The sequence below is a fragment of the Frankliniella occidentalis genome, unplaced genomic scaffold (genome assembly GCF_000697945.3).
Source record: "Frankliniella occidentalis isolate FOCC.00 unplaced genomic scaffold, Focc_3.1 Scaffold132, whole genome shotgun sequence".
NCBI classification, from domain to species: domain Eukaryota; kingdom Metazoa; phylum Arthropoda; class Insecta; order Thysanoptera; family Thripidae; genus Frankliniella; species Frankliniella occidentalis.
In genome coordinates this window covers 314360-324843 of record NW_026267259.1, presented here as the reverse complement: position 1 = coordinate 324843, position 10484 = coordinate 314360, and the positions used below count along the sequence as shown (strand labels likewise).

Here is a 10484-nt window from a genome sequence, read left to right as displayed (position 1 = left end):
CGTCCAGAAGATGTTCTTCTTCTTCCGTCACCGCCGGAAACTTCCGGCGGGTGACGTAGCCACGCCGTGACGTCACATCCGGCGCCCCTCTCCTATCAAGACGTGCTGTGTGAACGGTCATTTTTAGTGTTTTACCGTTCTCTGCCCTAGTGCATTTTGGGCCTGTTTATTGTTCTGTGCACTGTGTTCACTTGTGCACCAAGTTTAGTGTGAATGTGACGTGGTCATGACGGTCATGACGTCATTGTGATATTGTTCTTCTCCCGGCTCTGGGGGGGCCCCCCGTTTGCCGCGGCTTTCTCCGCCCATCATTGCCTGTATGCTGTAGGGCAACTTCGAATTGGTGAGTGCACTCTGTGTTTAATTCCTTGGCCAAGGTTTTGTGTTGTGAACTTGTTGTACTTGTATTTTGGGTACATATTTATGTACTTGTATTTTGTACATTGTTATTGTTCTGTCTGAACAGTGTTTGTGCGTTCGCGCGTGTATGTGCGTTCTATGAACGTTTGTTAATTTATAATAATGCAATTTTGGCAAGCCCTTGTTTATGGGTCAATATTTGCTTTCTTGTCAGGTTATATTAATGCCTGTTTTCCCCCCACTGTTTTATAGTGGTTAATTCACTTTAAGACTCTTCATGAGTTGGCGTTTTATGCCGAAATATTATTTCTATTACTATGCTATTCGCATAATTGCTACTTGCATTATTTACCTTGCCAGGGGGACGCCCCTGACACTTTTGCAGTGTATCTGCTCTTCTAAGCATATTTAAAGTTTCTCGCTTCTAGTTCCAATGCATTGGATAGTAGTTTGATCGAGGGGTACCTAACTTGGTCCAGTCTTTGTACACTTGGCAAAAAAATGAAATTATAATCATTCACAATCAACTCCAATCTTCCCAGTCTGTTCCAGTATGTCTGCAGTCTCTCCAATCTTTACAATCACCTCCAGTCAGCTCCACTCAGCTCCAATCATCTCCAGTCACACCTCCAGTCACCTCCAATCACCTCCAATCATCTCCAGTCATCTCCAGTCACTTGCAGTCATCCAGTCACATTCATACTGAAGCCTCTCCAGTCACCTCTTTGGTCTCTTCCAGTAACGTCCGTAACCATCTCCAGTCACCTCCAGTCACTTACAGTCACTTACAGTCACTCACAGTCACCTCCAGTCACATACAGTCATCCAGTCACATTCATACCAAAGCGTCTCCAGTCACCTCTATGGTCTCTTCCAGTCACGTCTTTAATCACCTCCAGTCACCTCCAGTCACCTACAGTCACATCCAGTCACACTTACAATCACCTCCAGTCACCTACAGTCACCTCCAGTCACCTCCAATCATTTCCAATCGTGTCCTTACGCACAGTAACCAGCAGTTGTTACAGTCACACCAATATTTTACAATCAGCTACAATCAGTCCTATTTCCAGTCTTCGTACGCGTTTTTGGTGAGTTGGGTACCCCTCGAGTTTGATCTTCAGGGCATTGTATTTGTTGACTGTTTGCACTGTTTTGTTGACTTCATGTCCTTTTTGCACTGTTGTCTTGTATATTTGTTGTTTATATGTTTTAAATGTTGTTTGGGTTATATCTTCGCCCTCTGTTGTCTGAAAAATCTAATAACAATGGTTCCATTCACCCTCAATGTAACTTTTATTGAAATCAGCTGATTATTTACAATCATTTACAATAATGTGCACATATGCCGTAACTTTTCATGCTCCAGCGGCTATTGAAGTGTTTCTTTTCACTTAATCTTGATCTTCCCTCGTCTGAGTACCGGGTTGATTCTGCCACAATTCTGAAACAAATCCGATAATGTTAAAAATATTAATTTAAAAGCATTGTGTCTAATATTGCCTCAGGTTGCATATCGACTTACCTTGAATATCAGTCCTTTGTGTGCACTGTTTTGTGCTCTGCACCGTCAACATCCTGAAATCAAATTTGAGAACATTACTTATAAATTCAAGGACTACCATTGTTATATTCTGTTCTAAACTTGTACAGGCCTTTGTTTTCCATTGTTTATGCTGGTTTACTTGTTGAGTTTGCCTCTTTATCTCTGCAATTAAAATAAGTATAATATCCAAACTTCATACCAAGTGTTGTTAAATTGATGTTTGTTCAATATTTCTTGATGGCTAAGTTTTGTGTTTTGGCCTCATGCTATCGTCTATTGTATTGTTATGTATCGTTGTTGTATTGTTAATGTTCACCAATTGAATGTGGTATTATTGTATAAAGCATTTAACTATTGCTAATTATATCAATTAAAAATTGTGCAACTACTTTCAAATTGTTAAATCTATTTCTTTATCAATTTTTGCCATGGCCTTTATGAACAATGAAGCTTAATCAAAAGCAACCCACACTCCACTCACAAAAGATTTGTAAAAAATTAGCTTCTCTTATTTCAAGACCGTGACAAAACCATCAGATATTTTCTAAGCTTATTATATTGTTTTGGGGCCACTTTTGTCAGAAAAACTCCCTCTAGCGCCTAAACGGTGAGAGATAAAGCCAAACAGACAAAATATTTTTTTTCCACTTCTTGGACCAACCCCCATTTCTTTGTTACCCCCTCAGACCCACTCAGGGGTGGTTGCCAGGATTTGCACCAACCGTTTCGTTGTCCAGAAGTGACAACAATAACACCCTGAAAATTTCAGACCTCTAGCTCATGTCCTTCTTGGGGAACGGACAGACAGACAGACAGACACAGAGGCGATGGCATAAGCCCGCTTATATAGCTTTTAAGCAAAAGAGCGGGCTAAAAAGGGGTGATTTTCAAGTGGAAATCGCCCTCTGGCGCCTCAACGGTTAGAGATAGAGCCAAACGGACGAAGTTTTCGCCCAAAGGGCTCTTCTTTGATGAGTTACCCCTTAGAAAACATAAAAAAAATATTTTTAAAAATCGTCATTTTGGGGACCTGTGGTTTTTGATTTTTTTTAAATCCAATTTTTGAGCTAGAATGCTCTTCTTCGAACTTGATCTGTCTTTTTATGACACAAAACGACCCTAAAAATCCCAGGTCGCTGGCTCAATTCGTTCTCCAGTTATCGTGATGACAGACAGACAGACACACAGATAGACGCGAAACTTTTTGATCATCACTGGAGTAATAGGCTTCGCTATCGCTCAGCCAATTATGATTTTAAAGTGTAAAGTAAGTTTTAACTAATTTAGTGGTCAAACAATAAGGTTTGTTGCTTTATCTGATTGAATACAGAGAGCGAAATTAGTGAAGCATACTTACTGGATAGGTTGGAATGAATGAGTTTCCCATCTACCAAAAAAAAGGGGGTTTTAGAATTTTATTTTTTAAAAACATCTCATGGATTTAGAGAATGAACTTCTCTTGCGACATCTGACATGTGTGTCACATGACCCCAGTCTAAAAAAAAATTGGAACACATGGGATCCAGTCATAATAAGTCGTTGTGTTTGTTCCTGCTCCCACTACCGTAGCCCATGAGCTGGCACATACTACACACACAATGGTGAAAATTAACCGTAATCCGTTTAATTTTACTTACAGGAGTTGGAATGCCCTCCGGCAACGGTGTTCCAAATGGTACTGGAAACATCTGTAATTAGCAAATCAAAAAGGCTTTTTAAAGCCACTAGAAATCGTTATGAAATACGGATGGCTGATTAATACGCCGATGCGACTGGAATCGTCACATATAGAGCTTGCTTTCAAAATGAAAATGCAAGAGCCCCTTTGAAAATGTATGAACCCATTCATTCTATTGAAAGGAAACAAGTGGGGGCCTCGTGTCCTATCGCCTTGGCGCCCCGCGTGCGTCCTTTATTCGTTTATAACATGCTCTTTGAAGTAAAAACAATACAATATTAATCTACTAGGTCACCAAATACATGATTTAAGGAAGCAATTGAATGATCTTAATTGGTCAATAAGCATTTTCAATTCAATGGAATGGTAGCAGCGAGTTGAGACACGCGGTGTGATCCAAGAACTATCATATTAATTCGGTCAAATAATTTACGCTTAGCTGTTAGTGACGAATAAAAATGTCTTCGCTACATGCCCTTGTGACCGAATTGGTTTTTAATTAAACCTTGGTTGGTTCGCACGTACCTTGGACAACAAAATTTTGGGAAATTTGGAGGAACGACCAAGAGCGAATCAAATGATCAAATGCAAAATGGCGTTGACGAAAAGTGAGCCGGTAGTTGCGGGAGAAGGCGGTAACAGAACTGCAAGAAAAGTCACATGACTGAGGAGTATGACAAATTTAAGAAGCTATTCAACAGTTGTCTACGAAATCTGTCAGCAGCGCGCCGGAACTAGGGTGGACCGATGGAACCTTTGAAAGCGCAATGTCTTCAAAATTTTGATTCAAAACGAGCTAAGCCTCGACTTAAAATATTATCGATCATCAAAAACAACGGAAACTTAGGTAGAGACGAACTATTGCTTGTGTTACACTTTTCACTGGTCAGTGGCCTAATCTTTTAGTCAAAACCTTCTGCTGCACGTACCTGGAAGGTGGTTTCTTCTAGTACGTTTGTAACCGCTACAGACGTTATTAGTGTACCGGTGCAGCTAGCATTTACCCCTTCGTTCAGAATGGGTTCTTCAAGCAATATGGTCATTACAATCATCGCCCTGACAAGGTGTTTATTTATTCATCTGCGACAATAGACGCGCATAAATGGCGACCTAACCTTCTCGACACACATTTTACTTAACGAATGAGTGATTAATGATTATTGTATTTTACAGAGAACGTCATGATTAGTGCTATCGGGTGCTTTGTGCAGCAGTTTAAAGTAACTTGTGTACTATAACAGTCCTGCATACATAACGCTGTTAAAACAACTATGCCGCCGCGACTTTAGATTCCGGATGGCATGCAGAGACACACACAGCTCATTCATGGACCCAACGGGTATTCGTACCATGCGAATAAGGTAAATGCCATTTTGAAGGCCTTTATTTGTAAGCACCTCAATATCAATTAAAACTGACCAGTTTAATTTATATTGTAGGTTGTGAAGGGTGGGCGCCTTTCGATTAGGTGTTGTCGGTACTACAAGTATCACTGTCATGGTTCTGCATCGCTTCGCGTTGAAGCTCCTGATGGAGACTTCCGTCGCTGTAGTCGCCATAACCACCCACCAGATCTACTGTTGATCCATTGTGGGGTGCCCATTTATTTTTGGAGATTTTTCCCGTCATGCCATTCCCGATTGAGGGCAATGGCATGCACTTGAGAGCATCCTGCATTTATTGGGGGCCTCCCGGGTAAATCGCCGAACGTCACGCTCAGTTTTTACAGCATGCACGTGTTGCGCAGGCTGCGGGCCGGTGCACAGGGGACGTCAGCTTGACGAGGGTTCGAAGGTCTCTGCTCATTGCCGCTCTATCTCCCAATAATTCTTGGATTTACTGCGTACCTCCGGCCCGGTGACATGTGACGAAGGCCCGAGGGCGCTCGCCGGACTTTAGTCGAAGTTGAGACGCTTCCAGGAGCGCACCGTCGAGCGAGTCCGCGTCCGTCGCCGTGACCCTCCGAGTGCATCAGTGAACCTCCTTCGGCCACACCCTCTCCGTGTTCATCACCCTCACCCACCCTGAACATTCATCACTTGGGATATCAGTGCTGTGACCGGGGCTTCCGAATCCAGGAAGAGTGTGATGAAGATTAGGTCATATGTGTTCACCCTCCCTTCTTGAAAACCAGAGACAAGTACACTCCAGAAGAGCAATTGAAGAGGAAAATTGCAAAAGCAAGAATTTATGTGGAGCATGTCAATAGGAAAATTAAAGTCTTCAACACTTTGAAGAATATTAAAAATAGTATGTTACCATATTTGGATCAAATTGTGTACATTGTCGGTTTCCTGGTGAATCTGCAAACTCCTGATGTCAAGACTGCATTAGAGAAGCAAATTATTCTGAAAAGGTGTGATCTTTGTAATTCACCTAGTTATTTGTCTGTGATTATTTGTTAAGAGATCCTGTCAGCTTCTCTACTTGAGTGTAAGAAATGTACCGTACTTCTCTTCATGTACGATTTGCAAGGAAAGTGAGGATAATAAAATAAAGCGTTGTTCCCAAAGCTATTGTTAGTTTTACTTTGGCAAAGCAGCTACAGTTTACAATTTACCCTTATGAAACGAAATTGTACCGAAACTTGTCCTGGGCAGTTCCAAAGTCTGTCCGATTGCCTTCGGACAGGCCCGGATGTATTCCAGGGCAGTCCAATACGAGTCCGAGTCCGACCGAGGACTGGCCGATTTAAGCCCGAGGTAGCTAGGGCAGCCCGAAAGGAGTCCGGTCGCAATCGGACTGCCCGGAGACAGTCCGAAATAAGTCCGGTAGAAACCGGACAGCCCGAAGGAAGTCCGAATGAGCCGACTATCATCTTCTGTCGACACGGCATGGTCTAGGGCTGGCCGAGCAGGTTCTAGACATTTATATTTCTTATACAAAATATTGAAACTAAGCAGCTGTATTAGTGAAAAATGCAATGCATATGTTACACTTTTACACATTAAGTCTTGAGCAACGAGTATCTCCTCAGTACTAAAAGCGCCTCTCGAACTATATAGAACAGAGGTACATTTTATCTGCATGTTAGTACACCATATTGATGCTGGATCATATTTTAACTTAATTCCGATATTTTAAATAATGAAACACATGCGCATTTTAATTTGCAAAATTTCGTCCGCAATGCTCTGTACAGAGCGTATGTGTGATGCAAAGGCGTTAGCCGAAAACCGCATAACGATGCGCTGATTCGTTCGTTCTGTACAGTGCTCGCCCTCGAAGTGACTGCTGCGCCTGGCTGAAGAGGCCTTCCTGAAGCATCTTCTCTCAGCCGTCAGCTTAGCTCAGTTGGAAAGAGCGTTGGTATAAGGAGCAGAAGACCGTCAAGTAGAGGATCGAATCCCGCTGTTTTTGCTACTCTGCTGGACATATTTCGGGCAGTCCGGAGCACGGACTGGTCCGAAAGGCGCCCGGGCAGCGCGCTTCGGACTGCACCGGAATCTTGCTGATTTTACTCCTTTTCGGTACTAATTTCGGCACGTCCGGGATGTGGTTTCGGACTGGACCGCGGGCGACATTCGGACTGCCTGATCTTCGGACTCCTTTCGGTATAAAACGGTTCTATAAGGATAATAAAATTTGAGCATTCCTTAACAAAAAAAAAACAAAAACAAAAAATAAGTATTAAGCATCACACTAGCATTTTCAGTAAGTTGGGGTCAGGAGGGTAGGGAATAAAAGCATTGGGAAATAATGGAAGATGAAACAGTACTCACCTTCACAGCCACTAAAAATCTTGTCACTGAAATAAACAAAACATTAGTTTACTTCATTGCGTGCACACACATACCCACAAATTTTATTAACATTTACAATCCACGACCCTATAAAACATGCAAATTTTCTATGTAGTTAGGTTTTTGCTACAGCTCCACAATAAAAGAAATAAAAATTACTCCACTAACAACGCCAAGGGTCACCAAAGGGTAAGGATATGCACGGATATGATAAGTATTGCTCTTTGAGGTGAATTAAACAACAAAAAATGACTCTGTTCATCCTGTAGATGAAAAGGATGCACAGAATAAAATGAATCACAGTGTCTAGTTAAAATGGACTGAAGTGCACTAGGAAGACACGAAACCTTCACATGACCATGTGAACATTAAATACAGCTTTTTATCAATATAGGCCCAGAAAATTCCATGAACAATTCGGTGGCAATGTGAATAATGCAGGACTTATGCAATAATCATGAAGTTGAGAAAAATCACTGGAAAACCAGATATGAGCATGATGGTAATATTCAATACAAGATACTTAATTGTGTGACTGCTTTAAAATAGACTATGTAGAACCTAAGGGTAAAAATTAATAACTTTTAAGAACAAACCGTTTAATTACATAACTGTACGACCATGGTCAAGTACTCGCTTGTTGACATACAGCAACACAGCAGAGATATGGGCACATTTACCTAGAACTCTAGCCTTGCAGGTGCAGCTGGCATCAAGTATTGCTCCTGATTCCAATGAAATAGTTGCTGTGACATTCCTAATTTCCAGCTGCATACTTGCTCGTACTTCCCCTTTTATAGTAAAACTTCTCATCGGCACGATCTCTCACATTCAGAACAAATCTAGATTTTAGAAATCTTCTTCCACGCCTAAAGGTTTCAATACTTCCCTCCATGGGGTTGGGGTCTTCATCATCATCTTCTTCATCATCGTCATCATCATTTGGCCTTGGTATCAACGTAGGCAGTACAGCCGGGGTACTCTCCACAATGTAGTGAAAAATATGTCCCTCATTGAACATAGGGGGTATGCCATTCCCCGGAAAAGACATCCACACCCAGTAACTGGCAAAATAGGCTTCTTGTGAATCTGCACACAAAAGTGACACAGGTAAATGATAAGGTAGGGTATAACAAAAAGCAAATGAACAATTAACAGACTTACTACACAATTTGAGGCATCAAGCAATTTCCTCCTTTTAGCTTCAAGTCATTTACCTCCTTCAAACCCAGGGTCCAAAATGTGGCAAAGTTGTTTGTTCGCAGATCTCTTGAGAAATCTGAATAAGAAAATACAAAACGATGCAATGAAATTGACGACAAAACCGAAGTAATATACTTTGTAAGTACTCAAGGAAAGTAAAATACACACCTTTCTAAAAGGTCGGATTTGCTACCAGATGTAGGCAACCCTCTACACCTCAGCCACTGCTCCAAATGATGTTTTTTAAGTTGGTTTGCAGCATTTATGGTGCTTAGAGTGGCACCCGGTACGCCATCAGTCTCTGATAGTAAATGCGGGCCAGAAATGTCCATCGTTCCTGAAGGAGGGAGAGGTTAAGGGTGCGATTTTAGTAGATTTCAGCCGCATTACTCATGTGCTAGCGTGGAATAACGCTGGGAAATGCGTATTAACGGTAGATAATGATATAATTACCTCTCAAAAGGTGTGTCCCTTCAAATAATTGGCTGAACCAATGCAGAGCCGGCAGAGCAAACGAAAACAAGTTCGACGATACGCGCCACGAGCAGCCGACGACCGGCTAGGTCACTTAATATCTAATTAGCGTGTAAATAATGAATAAAATGTAACAACCACCTATTTTTTCGGATTTAGCGTGTTAAAATCTATCGACAAGTGTTTTTACATTTTTAATGTTCATCAACATCTAATTACAATCTAGAAATATAGCCATAACGGGCTGGCGGCCGGGAGTGGGGGTGCAGCGTTGCCAGATCGAGCGCTCAGACCCGCTCAGAAGGTCTATTGGGGTTTATCTCCTTAAGGAGGGTCTGAAGGCCCTTAAAGCAGCCTGACATGTTAGCGGCACCGTCAAAAGAGCACGCAACACAGTTACGAAGGTCGATGCCTAAACTTGCAAATTCCTTTTTCATTAGTTTGAAAAGACCTTCCCCGGTGTTGTCATGGCTGACAGTTAAATTTATGAGGCGCTAGCTTGGCATGCCTCGAGAAGGAACCTTACTCCATTCCTCTTCTCATATCTAAAACCAAGATCATGCAAAAATTTCCTCAGTGTCTCAACCCCGCCGAAGAAATCTATTTCTCTCCCTCTGAAAAAAATAAAGGTAAAACAAAATTGTTGTAACTAACTCAACTGTTGGAAACTTATGCCCAAAGTAATTATTAACTTGACATTTCAATGCATTACCTTATTTTCTGGAGCAAATCTTGAACAGTCATTGTTGTCCCTGCATAAAAAACAGCACATGAATTGAAAATTGTACATTCATGCAACAATAAACTCTAAGCACAGTAAACACAACTTACGTTTGGTGGTGAACTCATAGATAAGCCCTGTTATCGCAGCTTTTGAAAATTCATTGATACCTCTCTTTAGGTGCTTCATTGTCCTTTCCTTGCCAGTCATTTCAGGGCACACGTACAACTGAAGTATATTCTTCTTTCTTAATGAAGCAAGCTTAACTTCGTCGGCTTCTACAGAGCTTACATCAACGAAGTACAAAGGTTTGGTCCGGTCATACGGAATGACCACTTGGTCTGCTGCGATCCTGTGACGGCGAAACATGATGATCTGAAAAAAAACAAAAACAAGCAGGTCCGCCCTTCCGCCAAACGGAGTTGCCAGCTCCACTTCGCTGCGCCGGCAACTCCGTTCGGCAGGGGCCGGGCCTGCTTGGCCTGCCGGCGGCGATGGTCGGGCCTTCGGCCCGACCATTTCAGTCCCACGATTTACTGAAGTGCATAATCAAATAAATAATGTGACCGGTAAATCACTTATATATATTATATATTTGAGTAAACTAAAGCGTCCGGCGGGGGGCCTGCGCCCCTAGAAATTTGCTGCTTGGACATGACAAAAGACTGTAACGGGGCAACACCGTGACTACACCCCACCCTTCTGCTTTGGTTAAGAAGTAAAAATAAACGAACCCGCGCAGTTTTTTGGTTGTATATT

The 10484-nt window shown here is 42.0% G+C and overlaps 1 long non-coding RNA gene across 1 annotated transcript; it reads right to left on the bottom strand.

Annotated features, from left to right (window-relative positions):
• Window positions 1–1632: 1632 nt before the first annotated feature.
• On the bottom strand, window positions 1633–1938 carry LOC127750091 (uncharacterized). The gene is made up of 2 exons (XR_008011514.1): window positions 1886–1938; window positions 1633–1804 (listed from the first exon to the last, which is right to left on the bottom strand). It is a non-coding gene; the product is annotated as an uncharacterized LOC127750091 (long non-coding RNA).
• Between the last annotated feature and the right edge of the window lie 8546 nt (window positions 1939–10484).